Genomic DNA, 18,783 nt, shown 5'->3' with positions numbered 1-18,783 from the left:
GTTTTGGGAGCTGGGGTGGGTTCTTTAAGCCTTTTAAATGCTGCTCCTCAGCCACAGAGACTGGAAACTTCCTCTTTTAACATGTGAACCAAGTTCTTCACATTATTACTCCAGAAACTTGCCCTTTGATGAAGACATCAAACACCCAAAGATCTCGCATGACAGTGAGGATCAAACAGGAGTTCCTGCCATAACGAAACCATATGAGTTCTCCTTATCTCCCACATCAGGGATGTTTGGGGGTGGTGTGACCATCACATACAGACATGGCACGCTCTGCCATTGCATCTTAAAGGTACAAGCAGCTCCTGTTCGCCAGCCTGGCCCAGCTGTGCCATCACGAGTGTCCTGTCGTTTGTACCTTGCAGGGGGCTGGTGGTCCCTCTGTGTGTGGGGTGTCCTCTGTCCCTGCCTTTGAGCATTGCCTAAGGAGAGCCCTCAGAGCTGCTCCCTCCCCTGCTCTGCCCCTACGGATGCACATATACTGATACATTTGTGCTTTATTCCTGAGTGATTCCATAGCACCACAGACTGATTTAGTTTGGAAGGGACCTCAATGTGGACGTCGTTCCCCCCTCTGCCACGGGCAGCGATGCCACCCACTAGACCAGGTTGCTCCAAGCGCCATCCAGCCCGGAATTGTGCTGGATTTGCTGCAGCCCGTGTGACAGAACTCACCTTGGCCCAGCGGGCTGCGGGCCAAACTCGGCCGGCGGCCGGAAGGGGGTCCCTGGACTGAGGGGAGGACACGGGGCGGGCGGGGCCGGGGCCGGACCCCACCCGGGGCAGGGCCAGAGACTGCGGCGGGGGAGGGACGGAGAGAGCGGGGAGGGAAGGGAAGGAGCGGTGTGGGGTGGGAAGGAGAGGAGCAGAGAGGGAAGGAGCGGGAAGGGAAGAGAAGGAGCAGAGCGGGGAGGAGCGGAGCCGAGAGAGACGGAGCGGTGCAGGGAAGGACTGACAGAGCGGAGCAGGGAAGGAAGGAGCGGAGCGGGAAGGGAAGGGAAGGAAAGGAAAGGAGCGAGGAGGGAAGGGAAGGAGCAGAGCGGTGCGAGAAGGAGCGGATCGAGGAGGGAAGAGAAGGAGCGGATCGTGGCTGAGCCGAGCCGCCGGCGCAGCCCCGCGGTGCCGGCCCCGATCGCGCCTTGGAGCCGCCGCTCCGCTGCCATTCCCGCGCCATGGAGCGCTGAGGGGCTGCGGAACCTGCGGCCGAGCCACGGACACGCCGCCGGGCCGAGGTAAGCGCTGCCGGGGCTGGGGGGCCCTGCCCGGCCCTGCCCGGGGGTCCCGGCGGGTCCCGGGGGTCCCGGTACCTGTTACGTGCCCGGGGTTGGGGAGCGCCCCCGGCGCGGGGCCGATGGAGGAAAACGACTGAGTCACTTGTGGGGTGTTTCGGTGATTCCAGTAAGTTTGGTCCTATAGAATCACATGGCGTTAAGAACTGATAGTTTGAGGGGGAAAAAAAGGGGGGGCCGAGGGGGGGGCTTGTGGTTTTCTGGAGAGCGAAGATGTACTTATTTGTTGATTTTACATTATTTTATTTCTAGTCTTTCTACATTTAACGGATATTTTAGCTGTACCTCTATATTCCTTCTGTTTCTTTCTATAAGCTTTCTATTCCAAATTTCTGTTGGAATTGCTCATTTTATCCTGAACCTGTTAAGGTCCATTGAATCGTGTGCCCAGGATTTGTGTCCTCCAGCACATGGGCTGGGGGCTGCCATGGCCGGGTTCCACCTCCAAAACAGGTCAGCCCTCGCCCAAAGCTCCCGAGCGATCTGCAGCCTTGGGTCCTCCTGAATCCTGGTGGGATCAGCCCTCCCGATGTTCATCTCCCGGAGACATTTCCCCTCCCAGGCTCTCCAGCTCTGCATCATGTTCTCTGACATGTGCTTTGAGTCAGTTTGTTTTTTCTGCTTCTCCTTTTCTCAGTTCGGTGCCTGGTGGGAGTTGTGAGTTTAGGGAGGATGTGGAAGTTGAGTGTTTCCTTGGTGTAACTCCACATCAGCTCCACGGCAGCAGCTGCCTGCAAGCCCATGGAGCAAGGAGAGCTGCTCCTTTCCCCCCTTGGGGTGCAGGTTGAGGAGTGATAACTCAGTTCTGATGTGCAACAAGCTATTCACTGTAGATCTCTCGGGGTAGGATGTAACCATGAAGGTATTGGGTTGCTTTGTGTGGTGCTCAGCATGTGTTGCAATAGGAAACGTCCCAAGAGATCACCTACACTGGGGAGAGAATTCTTGAGGGATTTGTAAATTTTTAGCAGAATTCATACAATGCTTTTTATCTTTTTCCTCTGAAATTCTGATGTCAGCAGCCAATAAGGTGAATTTGCGTGTTGTAAAGCCAATGAAACACAGAACTTTTTAGACCAATTTGAGAAAGATGCTCGTTTGCTGTGTTCCTCACTGGTCCAGAAAGGGTGGCTGGGTTATAAGTAAATCTGTGATATATAAATCATCTGGAATCTAAAGCTTTTTCATACGAGTGCTTTTCTAGTGCACTTTTTAGGTGTACTGGCTGCATATGGCAAATTATTCATTGTAATTATGTTTCTCTTATCATCTAATCTGTTTTAATAATTTTCCATGTGCCTCCTCAGCTACTCCACGTACAGCTATATCACCCTTTATCCTCATCTTTAGACATTTTAGATTCCAGTAAATAATTTTCAATGTAATGCTTTAATGGGAACCTGAAGTAAAATGTGAGATTCAGCCTTGTTTGCTGCTTCTTCCAAAATCATATTCAGGTTTTTCCTCAACCAACCCTGTATTTACTCCCCAGCTCTTTTCACGTCACATGGAAACCTCTCCTTATTCAGCATTCAAATCCTTGCTCCAGAGCCTGACTTATCCAGCAGGAAGCTTAGACCAGATTAGCTGACTAATCGTCTCTGGGAACACCAGTCTCGTTTAAAAAGTCATTACAATCAACTCTCTTGAATTCCCATATTTGAAATGAATAACCATGGATAGATTTGTGAAATCCTTCCTAAAATGGCAATTTTAAGTGCTGATAAGTTTGTTTTACCCAAACACCCCTTCCTTGGGGTGATCTGCCCTGGTATAGATGTGGGAAGTCCTTACAAAGTGAGGAAAATGGTGAGAAAACAATGCTTAGAAATACCTTTAGTCGTTTATATTAAATGCCTCTTATGCAAATAAAGCATGTAAGACTTTACACTGGTTCCATCAGTAAGTAAAATAGTAAATTAGGGCAGTAGGATAAATCCAACCTTAGTAGATGGAAAAAAAAGTATTAGAAAGGTGTAGGACAAATAATGATGGGAAAGCACTCCCATAACCTTAATGACTGTTGCAAACAGATGTGTGTCTACTTTAAATATTACTTCTAAAGCGAAGGGATATTAATCTGCTGTTATTACTCATGCTCTGGGTGGTTTTTTTTTGCCCCTGTATTTCCCTGAGTTGAGAGAATTAAAATAATTTGTCAGCTTCACTCTCAGCTTCTTGCTGCTGCAATGTTTTGGTTTCAGGCAATGCAGAGGAATGGTTTAAGTGGTGTAGGTAAAACATTTTAGCTGGATTTCTTTAATTATGAAAACAGCTTTCAGCTTGAAAAGCTTGTTTTTACAAGAGAAGAACAAATTGATAGGATCATGTTCCTTGCTAAAAACATCTAGGAAAGGCTAGTTTCTCTTTCCTCTTAGTTCTCTGAGTGTAAAATGCAATTGGTTCCATTAATCTAGGAGGCCTTCATGCCAGTACATTCCAAATAGTTTAAGGATATAGCCCTTATTCAGGTTAACAAGTTAGAGAGAATATCATGAATGATACAGAGAAAGTAAGTTAAGAACCTTTTCCCTGGTCATGCAATAGAAAAACAAGTAGGTGTGCAGCATTCAAGACTTTTAATTTAATTTTTTAACTTAATTTAATTTTTCATTAGATGTCCAATTAGACCAAGGGAATACTTCCCAGAGAGCTCCTCAAGCACAGAGCTTGAATCCAAAATAATTACTGTAAATCACAGAGGTGTCCAGAAGTCTGAGAAACTTTGCAAATACTAAAAAGAAAATTTTGGAGAACAGTAATAATAATAAAAAAGATGTAACTGGTTATCCCTCATAGCTTAAGCCACTGTCTGAGAAATAAGACTTGGAGGAAACTTTCTGGGAGAGCAGATTATTCCATGTCTGCCTGCAGTGGGATTTCTTGCACATCTGGTGTTACTGTGTTGCAGCATCTGGTGTTGCTGTGAGTGATGAGGGAATAGATGAGTGGATGGGGAGGGATTAGATCTGTGCCTCTTCAGGTGCTTACAAAGTGTAATTCTGGAAGTGCACATGTGCACTCTGAGTTTGGCACTTCCTTGTGTTTGGCCACTTAATGGTACACTTTGTTTATTCATAAATCAGGGGAGAAAGAGCCAGAAAATCCCCCTACAGTTGTCTTTGTTCTCCCTTTTTTTTTCTGTCCATGTGGGGGTTTTGTGTGTGTGGATTGAGGGATTTTTTTTCCTCCCCTCCATCCATCTCTTTCCTGAAATTTCTCTCCTCTTTGGAGGCCAAGCAAAGAAGGTTATGGATATTTTTACCCATGAGGAACCAAGGCCTGGAAGAAGTAAGGACAGTCTTGGTGGTACTGAAAATGTAGGTTGGGAATTGGGACAGTGTAGAGCAAAGGTATTGTTTAGAGTGAGTTTTTTTATGTAGTAAAAAAGTAGCTTATTTGGGGTAGAATTATAAAACTTGGTACCTTATGGGCTGAACATCTTTACTGTTAAGTTGTTAAAGAGTTGAGAGACGGGTAAAAGTTGTGCCAGCACAAACAAATGGCTTGTGATGGGCTGTGGGATAGTGGGTGAGGCTGGGCTGGGTTTGGTGTTGGAGCTCAGGAGGATGTGAGTGGGTGATACAGAGTTACCTTTGACTCCTGTGAAGTTACAGTAGGTTCTGGTGGGGTGGAAGGAGCTCAGAGGTGCAATATGGCATAAAAAGCCACTGGGAAAGGGATGGGATCTGTCACAAGTTTAGGTGTTTCTCCCCATGTGTGGAAGTGCTACATGTAGTAGTGTGGCTAAAATTAGGGCTGGCAAGCTGTGGGTTGATGACTGTTCATTTCTGTAACACCAGTAAGGGCTGATACTAACAGGGGGGTGCCTTGAAGGAGAAGTCTTGACTAGAGGGTAGTTAAAGCCACAGCCCACTCAGGTTGAGTTTCTCAGCATGGATTTGGAAATGAGAGCACCAATCACACCAGAAGAGCTGAGTTATGGTCTTTAAACTGTGGCTGAAGCCAAGCAGGCAAAATGCCTTTTGATGGGCTCTGAGGATGAGCAGCCTTGCTGAGCTGGAGTTAAGATCCAGGTTTCCTTTAAAACTTGCTGTGGTTCTATGATTCCCTGTTAGACACTCAGCTTTGTGAGCAGTGATGTAGAGGCTGCTTTCCTGCCAGCAGGAAAGGTTTTAAGAGCCTTCACTCCAGGAAAGATTCCATCCCATACTGACCCTTTCTTGACAGTAAACTGAGCCATTTGTCCCTTGTCTTTCTGGTGTTACCTTTTGTAATAATTGTGTGTCAGCCCCTTTAGTGCCCTACTCTAGAAATTCCTTCAAACCAAGCTGTGGAGGCCATCCTGGGGTATCCAGAGCCCAAGGAATATCCTGTCTGGGTGCTTACAGGAAAGAGGAAAAAGGATCAAAAAGAGCTGCAGGCTTGAATTTTTGTATCACTGAAGGCTCTAAATCCTTATTATTGCCCTTCTGAGGTATTTTCCTCGCTGTTTGCATTCCATGCTCTGAAAATGAAAGTACTAAGCTGACCGAGATTTTTGAAGTTTCTTTTTATAATTGAAACACCAGTTAACTCAAAGGAGATTTCCTTCTCAGGTGCTTAAAGCCTCTGAGATTTCACTGTGGCTTGACCAAGAAATCTTGTAGCATTTCTGTTTTCTTGTGGGCTTCAGGTGATTGGATGAAGTGCCAGTATTCCAGTGTATAATGTACTCTCTCATATATTACATTAGTTTCTGGTAGCAGAAAAGCAATGGAGGCCACCAGGATCTTTTGCATCAGAGAAGCTGAGGTAACTGGTGTCCTCTTTGTTCCTTGGAATGTCAGGAGTGTTGCCTGGAAGAGGATGGAAAACCTTCTGTGGAAGGTCTGGGCCGTGTTCCAATGGGAGCACGAGGATGCAAACTGTGAGATGACATTTTTGAGGAATACTTTGAATGTTGTTTGCTGCAATGCACCTCATTTGCCAACAGCTGCCTGTTGAGAACGTTCAGCTGACCTGCCCCAGCTGCTAAATGGTTAATATGTACCCATTTGCTCTCTAATTAATTTGCTCTCTGATAATACCCTATGTTTGACCTGATTTAAGCAGCAGATTTTGCAGGGAGTGGTGGCTGTTTGTGGCACGATCTTTGCCACAGGGTTGGGGAGCAGCACAGGACTAGAATGACACAGAACAGGTAATAAAAGGCTGACCAGAAGAGTAACCACACAGCAGGTACTAATACCTGCTTTATCAAATAATTTTCAGCTCTCAGGAACTAGGACAGGGATTGTTCGTGTGATGTTTGCAATGAAAGAATGGTTTTCACAAGGTATTCAATGCAGAGCTTGTGAGACAACACCCTGTTCTACAAGTGAAGAAGTAGGAAGAGAGAAAAGGGGAAAGAAAGGTCAACTAAAATAAATCCAAGGGAACGATATGGTCTGGAGGCCTACACAGAGCCAGGCAAAACAGCAGAATGGGGAGCAGCAAATAAGGTGATGCCACGGCATGGGTTGGTAAGTCATGTCTGCAAGAGAAGTCAGCTCTGCTCTCCTAAACCCAGGAATAAGCTCAACCTGTTGTAGAGCCAATATTCATGAGGTGGTTGTGTGTTTTTGACAGAGGTACCTCAGGGCAGGTGCACACGGCAGCCACAGAGAGCTCACAGAGGATTTTCTCCTCAGTATTCTTTCATATGTTTTTCTTTCATTACAGTGTTTCTAAACTTGTAAACAAGAAGCTGACCCTTTCCTTTCCTAGAATAGATAACCATCATATTTTCAGTTTTGATTTTCCCTGGAGTCCTGGTGAACTCAGGTGCCACTGACACATAAAACCAACAGTGTTTTTCCTGGGAACCAAGTCAAATAAAGTGACTGCCTGCAGTACAGAAGAAATCTGGGAGTTGTTGGGAGCTGTGGTGTTTTCTCACTGACGTGCAAAAATCAGGTTTGGTACCTGTGGCACGTCAAGAAAAATGAGGAGAAATTTCCCTTGATGGAGGAACCTTCTTGTTGCTAAACAAAGATCACCCTCTGAGACACACAGATTGATCTGGATTGAATGTTTTCTGCCTGTCAGATGGGCACCCAGGGACAAATTACTCCTGAGCATTGGGGGAAGGATTAGTACCATGCTCAGCTCAGAAAATAAATTCTTGCAATTGATTTTTGTTTCATTCATGCTTTTGTAATTCAGTAATTGCTCAAGGAAGCAATAGGCTACATCCCACTTGAATAAACAGCACCAAGAAATCTTCTGAAATTGCCAGAGCACTCGTTAAATGTGAAAGATAAATCTGGAGTGGAGCTCCTTGCAAGGGGGATACTTTCAAGAGTGCTTATAAATAGTGAGAACAGGAACTTCAGGAGGAGAGGAATCCAAAATGATTAATCCTCGGGAGTAACCACTGCTGAAACTCCAAGCCTAAATAAGAAGCAGAAAATAATCCAACAGCACAAGAGCTCTTGAGAAGAAAATAAGTATAAGACATATGGAAACCTTCAGGGTGAAGCTGCTCTGTTTGATGGGATTCTGTTCAAAGCAAATCATATTCTCAGGATGCACAGTGTGCTCAGGAATACTAATCACAAATCTCCCAGTGCCTGAGTGTGGTGCAGGAGCTGAACTCACTGCTGCCTATTTTGGTCATGCCACTGGAAGAAAAGATGTCCATGGAGAACATTTGCAATCCCTTGGAATCAGCTTCAGCTTCAACTTCCCTTGCATCAGCTTGGAAAATTGTCACTGCAATAGCACAGGATTCTCCCATTTTTCATCTGGGAATAGGTGGTCATGGTCTGAGTTCACCAGCCATGCTTGGGCAGGAGCAAAGCACATTTGGAAGGGGTATATTAAGTGTCATTTGGAGCAGCTGAGGGCACTTAGTGTGTTCAGCTGGAGAAGAGCAGACTGAGGGGAGACCTCATTGCAGTTACAACTTCCTTGGGAGGGGAAGAGGAGGGGCAGGCACTGATCTCTGCTCTGTGGGGACCAGGGACAAGACCCCAGGGAATGGCCTGAAGTTGTGTCAGGGCAGGTTTAGGTTGGATCTCAGAAAAAGGTTCTTCCCCCAGAGGGTGTTTGGACACTGAACAGGCTCCCCAGGGCAGTGGTCACAGCACCAAGGCTGCCAGAGCTCAAGGAGTGTTTGGATGATCCTCTGGGGCACCTGGTGTGACTCTTGGGGATGGTCCTGTGCAGGGCTGAGGGTTGGACTGGATAATCCTTATGGGTCCCTTCCAACTCAGCATATTTTGGGATTCTGTGATTCTTCCAGAACTTCTCATCTTCCCACTGAGGAAAACTCTCTCAGTACATCTTTTGGGATTCTCAAAGGAGAGCAGAAAACTTATCCCAGGTTGTCATCCTTGATAGTTTTAGCAGCTTCTTGAGGAGCCTTAATGATGAGGTGCCAAGTAAGAAGAGCAGAGCTGGGGGATCCCGTCCTTGGCTGCTGATCCTGAGGATTTCATGGCAGGTTCTTAGCTGAGATAACTCCAAACCAGGTACATCATAGGAAGCTCTAGACCAAGGATCTATTGCTACCATTACAATGAATATAATAGTTGTTAGGATTCCCTTCCCACTGATTCTTCCCAGGTGTGCCAGGCTGGGAGAAGTCAATGTGCCTCAGCTGGTTTTGTGTCACTTTTCTTCTTCCCTTCGTTCCTTTGTCTGCCTCAATTCTGCATTTCCTTTCTAGAATTCATCCCAGAATTTCTATCCTAAGACCTCTTCACTGCACCTTCCTAATGAATTATGTATGTATGGAACTTACAGACCTTTGGGTGAAAAGCATTTACTAAAGGGAAATACTTGGAAAAGCAGGATGATTAGAAGCCTGGCACTTCTATAGCTCCTATTTTCTCATTCTGAGCTTGTCCTTTGCTTTCAGCATATACAGGATATTTTGGGATTCTGAAATCCCCTGCTGCTTTTGGTAGAGTTTGAGGTGTTATTTGTGTGTCCAGTGTTCCCCCTGTTCCGTAGGTGAATTGTTCCCGTGTATTTTTTCCATTTTTCTTATTTCTGGCAGAGCCATGGGACCATTGTGGTTTTTTTCAAGCTGCTTGTGGGTCACTGATGAATCAATTAAATTCTAAATGGAAGATTTTAACTGCCTTTTCTCAGAAAGGCAAGAACAAGGCAGTGTTCAAATAAAGTCAGGCACAAGAACTGTAAAAATAAATCATTGTTTACTTAATGCTTGGTTTCCTTCTGGAGCCAATTGGCATATTCACAGAAAACCAGATATTTTTAAAAAAGGAAAAATGACTAGAAGGAAGTAAAAAGACACATTCTTTAGTATCTTCCTTGTTTCTTAATCATCCACTATTAGTGTAAAACTATTTTATACTGTCCTGGTGTGTGACTCCTGTCATGGAATATTTGGAATGAAATTAATTCCTTAGTTCAGTTATGTGTAGTAAAATTTAGGAAGAATTTGGTAAGCAAAAGATAAGGTATTTGTTTATACTCATGTAAAATAGAGAAGCTTTATGATTAAAAAATAGTAACTTAGCTCTGAGTAGACCCTTACTGACTTTGTGCACATCAATAGAATATACTGGTGAATTTTCCTAAATTAAATATTGCTGTTCTTCCGTGCCCTGAGGTGTTCCTGTGGTGGACTTCGCTTGTTGCTCTCACTATCAGGAGGAATTGATGCTGACTGTGAGCATCATGGGTTATTTATAAAACAAGGACCAAGCAGGAGACACCTTCCAAACTCCTCCCGTGGAATGGCTCATGCTTCCACGTCTCTCTTTACCCGGAGGAAGCACATGCTCCTCTTCTGCTTCACCTTAGGGCAGTGGAAATGATGCCTCATAAAGATGAGGTACCTCCTTATCCTTAAGGAAACTCATTTTCCATGCTGGGATTGATGCATTAGAAAAGGCATTTGCAGTCAGCCCCCCCCAGCAAATTCCCTTCTTCCTTCCCATAATTCACTCTATATTTAGGCTGCAATGAGGTGCAACCCCTGGAGTAATTTTTGCTCTTGCTTTTTCCATTTTACTCTACAGAGATCTGTAATCATTTCTTTATTTGATAGGTCTTGTGACTGCTTAATGGATCCAAGACCTGCTGGTGTTGGTGGACACCAGCACTTGCTTCCCAGTTTAGCACTGTAAAACCAGTAAGTGAACTGAAATGGGAGTGTTTGGATCAGAGTTCAGCTGTTGGGTCTGGGCTCAGCTTTTTTTGCGTGGGTTAGGCTGGGCAAAGCTTTGAATTTGGTTTTTCAGTGCTGTAGCTCTGCCGAGCTGCTGTTTGGTACTGACACAGTGCAGGGAATTTTCCTGGTCTGCAGATTGGCTGTGGGTTTGGGAAAACATAAGTGATAGTTATAAAACTAGGGATAATTAGAATCTCTAGTGGAAGGTTCCCTGCTCATGGCAGGGGGTGGAATGAGATGGTCTTTAAGGGCCCTTCCAACCCAAACCAGTCTGGGACTCTGTCATAAAACCATCTTAAGGTCTATGATTCCATTATAAAACCAGCTTAGCTCTACCTGCCCCATCCCAGATCCATGGCACTCCCATCTCTAATACTTCAGGATAAATACATCCATGTTTTATTGATTATTCCCATCGCTTTTAATCCAGAGCACATTCAGTCTCTCTCTACATTAGTTCCAGCTACTTTGTGGTTACATAAACCAGATTTTCTTTGAGAAATCTTATACTTTTCAGGAAACAAAGCCTATTTTGAGTTTCATTATTGATGTTGTGCCTTTGGGAGCGAACAAGTTGTGCCTGGATTAAGTGAAATGCAGTCCTGTGGCACCCACAGCTACTTTATACTGGTTTTGACATCAGACATATGAATTTTTTGTAAGTGTGGTTACAATGATTGGTTCTTAAAGGGTACTCGTAGGTGTCTAAGAACTGCACTTCTTAATCAGAGTAATTAAATTCATAAAAATTAGTCATTTGAGATTAAAAAAAATGCAGACAGCATAAAATCGTTCCCCCCGTGTTCTTGTATTTACCTGTGCATCCTTGGTGACTAAAGCACAGGGCATGTTTTTACACTGTAAATATAATCAAAGTTATAATTTCCACAATTTTTTTTTTTTATATAAAATAGCTGGAGAAGATTTCTTTCCCTGTTGGAAGTCTGTGGGCTCAGATCATCTCTCCTTTTTCTGCAGAGGAGGGTGAAAGGAGTGTTCTCCATATGTCTGGGGGGTTAAAATTATCCCGAGTGCTGTGTGGTGATGGTTCTGCAGATGAGCTCAGTTCTGCAATCCACACCTAAAATTGGGAAGTCTAAATGGAGAAAGCAGCAGGAATGTTTCATTCCTGAGTGGTTCAAGCTGTAGGAAGTTCAGGTTCTCCGTTGCACCCTGTTGTCTTCATATTTATGGTCTAGCCCTTTGAAATGGGACTTTTTTCTTTCAGTGAGCAGGAGACAGTTTCTAAAAATAAGTGTTTAAAGTGATATTGTAATTTTCATTTATTGACTCTCTGGCTATCTGCCAAAACTTCAGTCAGAGACCTGCAGTCATTTTTAAGGATTCACAGACTGTCTTTCAAGCCTGTGAGAGGGAGAAGATGTGTTGGCTCCTGTTGCCTCAAACTGTGGAGGAAGGAAAATAGCCCACACCTAATACCTGCTCCTATATGGACATACAGCAATAAATTTGGGAGAAATTCCTTACTGTGAGGGTAAAATTCAGGTTGCCCAGAGAAGCTGTGGCTGCCCCATCCCTGGAAGTGTCCAAGGCTGGGTTGGATGGGGCTTGGAGCAACCTGGGATAGTGAAAGGTGTCCTTGCCCATGGGGATGAGATAAGCTTTAAGGCCCCTTCTGACCCAAAGTATTCTGGAATTCTGTGATTCTGTGAGGCCAGTGCTGTTTAATCCCTGTGTGAATGGAACAGGCAAGTGCCCTCCTTCCCTGCCATCCAGACTGAGGAAGCTTTTCCATCCTCCCCATCCCACGGTGCCCCCAGGGGAAGTGAAGTCTCCTCTTTTCTCCTCTCTTGGGTAGAGGTGGCACTTGTGATCTCCAGCTCCACAGCCAATACAACAGAAAATGAAAGGGGCTCGTTCTACTCACTGCAACACATCAGGACCTTGGGATTTTCCTTGAGTTCCTTGCATTTTCCTGCCGCAGAGGTCTGGTCATACCCTGAGGCTGTGAAATGCAGACCTAATAAATTAGATTCTGATTCTCCTTTACTCAGGCTCTCAGTGGCTTTGCTTGCAAAGGGCTCAGTCTCTCTCTTATGGGATGTGTTAGAAATGCTGCTCCCAGCCAGGTTCTGAGCTGTTCTGTGCTCTGTGTGTACTGTAGGAAAACAGCTGAGGGGACATATTTCGCAGTTTTATTTTGGGCATCTTGTTTGTTTTGAGGAAAAAACCCCATTTCCTTCTATTCTGAGTTCTCAAAGGAAGGAATATGAGCATTTCCTTATCTCAGTGGAAGCAGATTTATAAGGGGAGCACCTGAATGTTGGAGCTGGTTAGGAATGAAAGAGCCTTTGGAAAGAAGAAGAGAAGCAGTGATATAGAGCCTCCCCCCAAGTCCTGTATGAACAGATTAAACTGAATGTAATTAATAAGAGAAGAAATCCATTAAGTTGTTATAGTAACTGGGGAGCTAAGGTTGAAAATGTATGATCTGAGTGACTCAGCTCTGGGGGAAGGGATCTGAAAGCCCACACAGAGCTGGCAGCTTGCCTTTCCTGGGGCCCCTCTCTGTCCAGGCCCCAGGAAGCTCCTGTGGAGGCACCTTGCATGGTCAACGCTCTTCCCAAACCCTTAAGACAAGCTTATTCTCCCTGCTGCACCCTACACCTCTTGTTTATCTGCCTCTCTGGTGATCCTTGAAGAAAGTTGGCAAAACTCACCCAAAAGAAGTGATAGTGGGAGCAGTGCCAGGTCTTTCCAAGAGGCTCTTCCTAGTGGGGAATAAGGAATCTGTGGGTTCTTGTGTCCTGCAGAGTAGCACCACCTCATTTCTGGAGATCCCTTGGAAGGAGGACATCTACTGAATTTATTCCCTATAATTTATGTGGGACCTTACACAAAAAAGTACATTGATTTGGTTGACCTCATTAAAAACTCCTCGTGTAGAATGTGGGAAAGGGTTGATTTATTTGTGTATCTGTGTATTTTCATTATTTGCAGCCCGTGTTTTCTCAGGATGCAGCTGCTTCCCCAGCAGTTCATAAACATTTACCTGCTTCCCTCCAGGTGTTTATGTCAGGGAATGACGTGGGTGAATGGAGAGCAGTACAGAAATCTGGGATGTTTATTTTAGCTTGGTGGGAAGATGTCTCTAGTGAAAGATGTCTCCCCCAGCCCATGGGGCTTGGAAGGAGATGATCTTTAAGGACCGTCCCAAACCATTCTGTGATTCTGTGTTTCCCAATATATCTGGTTCTCAATATTTAGTTCTGCATCCAAAATTAATAATAAACCTTTGCAATAGCAAAGGCTTGTTTTTTCATAGTTCTCATGATTGTGTGTAGCCTCTGCCTTAGGAATAACCAAGGTTTTGTTGAGCAATTAATTGCCTAATGGCATCTCTAAAGCTGGAAGTAATTTGCTAACGTTATGCTCTGTGTTGATCTGAAAATCATTAGGAAATGACTAGTGGTTTATTGCATCTGTTCAGTTAAAAATTAGTATTAAAAAGGGTAAGAATTTGGATTTATTAAAAAAAAATACAGAGGTAAGAAGCTGACTGTTGAACAACCTGTGGAGATTTCTCTGTACGTGTTTGGTCCGATTTCTCAGCTTCAGTTACTTCAGGTTTATGTAGGATTTATGTGCTGTAGGTAGATGTTCATTTCTGGTGAAATTTAAGGATGTCCAGCTACTTAATTTTGATCCAAACCTAACGTTTTATCTACCAGCAATTAAGATGAAAAGTAATCAGGCTCCATTTACTCACTAGAAAGGTCTGTTATCACTGAATTATCTTAAGGTCCCTTCCTACCCAAAAGCATTCTATGATTCTGTATTCATACAAGATAAATGCATGTATATTTAACTGTGCCAAAATTGCAGGTGAATATTTGGTTGTAGTAAAGAGTTCAAGAAAATACTCTTGTTCCTTGTATGATATGGGATTCTTTGATCTGCTCCTCACAGAGTGACAAGGACAAGGCGAAAAGCTGATACTTTTTTTTTTTCCTTAATAATTATATTCTCCAACTGTAAGAAAGATGATGATATTTTGCTTTAAATTTGGTAGAGAGAATAATCCCTGCTGTAAACCTGGTCTAGTGGAAGGTGTCTCTGCCCAGGGCAGGTGGTGGAACCAGATGGGCATTAAGGTCATTTCCATCCCAAACCAGTCTGAGATTCTATAATTTTGTAGATTGTTTGTCTTGTGGCATAAAAAGATCATTTCATGTCCACATCATGCTGTTGTTTTGCACTGGAACAAGCTAAACTATCATATTTTTCTACTCTAAACAAAGGCTACTTTAAAAAAAATAATGTACTGAATACCAAGTATTTTATTTCTGGAAAGAAGATACATGAGGGAATACATGAGCATCTATGGCCAAGAGAATTGCCTGTTTTAAAAAGAACTCAAATAATTCAAATACATTCTTTTGCTTTGTGGCAGCAAAGGTGAGGAACTGCCTTTTACCACCAAATTTTCAAATCTTTTTAGAAGAGGAATATTAATTGGAGTTTCCAGCCTCCTCTTCAGCAGTGGTTGAGCTTCTCTTGCTTTATAGGCCAAAGACAATTATTGCATCTACAGATACCAGTATGCTGACTTTGCACAGAATCATGGTTTGGGTTGGAAGGGACCCTAAAGCCCATCTAGTTCCACCCCCTGCCATGGACAGGGATGCCTTCCATTATCCCAGGTTGCTCCAAGCCCCGTCCAACCTGGCTTTGGACACTTCCAGGGATGGGGCAACCACAGCTTCTCTGGGCAACCTGTGCCAGGGCTTCACCCCCCTCACAGCCAGGAATTCATTCCCAATATTCAATCCAAATCTATCCTCTTTCAGCTTAAAGTAATTTTGACATTAAGACTCCCTTTTCAGTTGCTGTAATTGCTGAAAATTGCCCTCTGCGTGCAGAGAAATAGGAATTTTCTGGATGTGACCAGGTTGGGATTCCTCTGACCACGCTTCGAACAACCTGGGACTGTCATACATCCCTATATTTTGGACTTTCCAGTTCTGCAGCTCCCTTTGCACCTTTACCATTGAATAATTTGGACATATATTTGAATTTTGATGATAATTTGAAAAAAAAAAAAAAAGCGCCAGACTTTTTGTGGGGGCACAAAAAAGGACTGAGACATGGAGCTCATCCCTGTGAAATGATAATTCCTTGCTCCAGAGCACTGAGATGCTGCAAGAAGGGGTTACTGAACAGGGCTCTCTTCATTAATTGCCCTCTTTGAAGTGTTTGAATTGGATAAAAACTTTCTAAAGTGTTCAGCAAGAGGCAGACACCGAGTGCTGGCAGTATCACCCCCCCATAATTAAAGGTTTGAAGAGTTTTTAATAACCAGGGAAAAATTACAATGAGAAGTTTGAAGCAAATGTTCACTTTCACCTCAGTTAACAGCACTTGATTTTGGAGCAAATTGCAGAGTGAGCTGAAGTATTCTTTCATTTCTTTAAAAAAATGCTGATAATTTCAGCCTGGAATCTAAGATAATGCAAATATTTTCCCAACAAGCAAAATATCAGATACTGACGAAAAGAAAACAGCAGTAATGTAAGGAAACAGTAACATCTGCTTTGGCTACAAGTAAAATCCTGGAATAAGAAAGCTTAAATATTCCTATAAATAAATTTTTTTCCATAAACCTCCTGTTATAAATTAGTGTTGTCATAGATGCCTCTTAAAATATATGAAGTGATATATTGTAACAGATGTGGTCTTAACCAGTGGCTGGTAGAAAATGTGTGTGTTTGCAGAAAATGTGTGTGCAGAAGACCAAATGCTTTTCCTTTTAGTCTTCATTTTCTTTTTTTATTGGATGGGCAGACAGAAATTTCTTTCTGGAAATTGCAAGCGTGGAAAAAAACCCAGGATAAATCAAGTTTGTAGTTGATCATCATGCCTTTAATACTCCCAATGGCTTTGCCTTTGCAGGTGAGATGTGGAGTTGAATTGGAATTATTCTCTGCTCCTGGATGAAAAGGGGCCTTTCTTTAAAGGGATGATGTGCATGTTCCAGGGTATTTTATAAAATTTATAGAATTTTTGAGCCAATGCACCAGAGCAGGGAATGATTATTCCTGTACTTAATAACAGAGCTATTGCTGCACAAAATCTGTGATCTAAGAAAAGAAATCCTTCGTATTTCATTAACAGAAATGCTACTGCAGACAGGCAGTGTTAGAACAATAAATTGTGTGTGGCTGGGTGCTGTTACTCTACAAGTAACCTCATTTTGTCCTCATTTAGCAGCACACAGAGGTCTCTCCCTGATTCCGATTTCCCCGTTCCTTGGACTCCTTAGAGGGCTGTCTTTCATGAGCAGTCTAGGATGAAGGATTTATGGAAATGCAGTTTATCAGCTGCAGAATCCTTGTTCCTGGGGAAGGGGGGACAGGTGAAAACCACCAGCATCTGTTTGCCCTGGCACAGAGCCCCGTTTTTCCCATTTATTTGGTTTTTGTGTGTGCCTGTGGTCAGAAGAGCTGGTTACCTGGTCTCTGTGAAAGCATTTACTCTAATTGGCCATGGGATAGGTTTGGCCCCTGGCAATGAAATTGTTTGTTGGGTGGTGTTTCCTGGCCCACAGGGCTGTGTTTCTGAGGACCTACCTGAGCATCACTGTCTTGGACAGAAAACCACGGGGCTGCTTCATGGAGAGCTCCTTTCCCAGGTGCTGTTTGAAGATGCTGCTGTGTCCTGCTTGTTCAGCCCCTCATATCCCGTTTTATAAGTCATCTGCAAATCATGGAATGGTTTGGAAGGGACCTTAAAGCCCATCTCGCTCCACCCCTTGCCATGGGCAGGGACAACTAGACCAGGTCACTCTTTTGCAGATCTCAGCTTTAATTTGGTTCTCCAGGGACCTCTTGCTGTCCTGATTTTTCATTTCATCTTTCCCCACTATTCTTTAGTGTTTTTTTCAAAATCAAAGGCAAGGTTGGGAATATTCCTGTGTTACAAGGCTTCTGGAGGATGTGTTCTTCCAAGGATGGTCTCTATTTGTAGGCTTGATTCTGCTCTTCTGAGCTTGGAGTCATTGTGTGTCTTTGCTGCACGGCTCTAATATTAGAAAGAAAAGTGAAAGGAAAAGAATCCTTCTTGCTGCCTATTTGAACTTTCCTCTTCCCATAAAAACCGCAGGGGAAAGAGAGATCTGAGGATCTGAGAACATTTCCTCTTGGAGCAGAGCAACTTCTGGGTGAGTTTAGAAAGAAAAGAAGTAAATCAGGGGCAGGAAATCAAGTAAATCAAGGACTGCATTAGCTGGTGGTAACATGGTAAGTTTCCCCACACTGTTGATCCAGCTAATCCCAAGGGATCTGCAGCATTTCCCTTATCTGTGGAGCCCAGCAAGGCTTTGTGCATTATACTCCTTTCCCAATAAAAACACAGAGGGAACATGAAGTCTGTTTTTTAAAAAATCAGCTTAAAAATCTAAAGGGGGAAAATTTGCCTGGCGTGCATTTTCTGGGGGTTTATTTTTAAACTGATTTTTTTTTTAAGCATCATAATAATTGTTCTTTGCTCTCTGAGTGCTGTTCAGCTGCTTTCCGAGGAGTGGGAGGCTCTGCCAGTCGTTTGCACAGGGAACAAGGAAGATATAAATTGCATCCTTTAATAGTCTGCTTCACTTTTCTCAGTAATTACCTTGAAAATCCTTCTATGGTAGGTAACACTATTAAATGAGCCCTTTGGTGCTGTCAGAACTGATTTTTAATTTAATTTCATTTGACCACAGTAGTAGAACTGTTTTAGATATATAAGATCTAAAAATTACTAATACAGTCAGGAAATCAGAATAATGTTTCCTGAAATCCTTTCTTCTATTAATATTTGCCTAGAAGCTTCCTAAAAATATATGATCATATTTTCCAGGGAAAAATACTGCTTGTATCTCAGGTGGGTTCTGCAGAGGCCTAACAAAAGCAAAATATTGATTTTCCTGTTGTAACTGAAATAAATGAAGAGCAATGACAACCTGGATAACCCTCTACTGGAAATCGAAGAGTTACTGCAATTTCTGGAACAGATTGACTTAGTTATTCTCAGCTTTACTGATTAGGTTGCCAGAGAAAAGATGAGTCTTTGCAATCCTCTTAACCTTAGTGATATCTCGGTAAGGAACCTCCTAATGAAAGTTAAGACACTGTTTTAATAAGGATAATTTACCCAGTGGTAACATTGGAGTTTTAAAGGTGATTTTTTTGGTCCTGCACAACTTTGACAGAGCTTTCTCAAGTATCTACAAAGAGTGTCCTGCCTATTACATTCACCTTTATAATAAAAGAACTGGTTTAATTTAATATTGTAGATAAATTTGCAACTTTATCCCATGGCACAGATGCCTGATGGCTTAAACCAGCAAACTAATTTAGACTT

At 43.3% G+C, this 18,783-nt stretch overlaps 1 protein-coding gene across 1 annotated transcript in view; it reads left to right on the top strand.

The window, feature by feature from the left end:
- The first annotated feature begins 925 nt into the window (after nt 1-925).
- PDE4B (phosphodiesterase 4B) overlaps nt 926-18,783 on the top strand; it is a 198,803-nt gene continuing 180,945 nt past the window's right edge. Inside the window, exon 1 of the mRNA XM_064664929.1 lies at nt 926-1,235. The gene's annotated coding sequence lies outside the window, so the exon portion shown is untranslated. The remainder of the gene's footprint in view (nt 1,236-18,783) is intronic.

Source organism: Pseudopipra pipra, chromosome 9 (genome assembly GCF_036250125.1).
Source record: "Pseudopipra pipra isolate bDixPip1 chromosome 9, bDixPip1.hap1, whole genome shotgun sequence".
Taxonomy (NCBI): Eukaryota; Metazoa; Chordata; class Aves; order Passeriformes; family Pipridae; genus Pseudopipra; species Pseudopipra pipra.
Note: the sequence above shows the minus strand (reverse complement) of the source record. Positions and strands in the feature narration are given on the sequence as shown.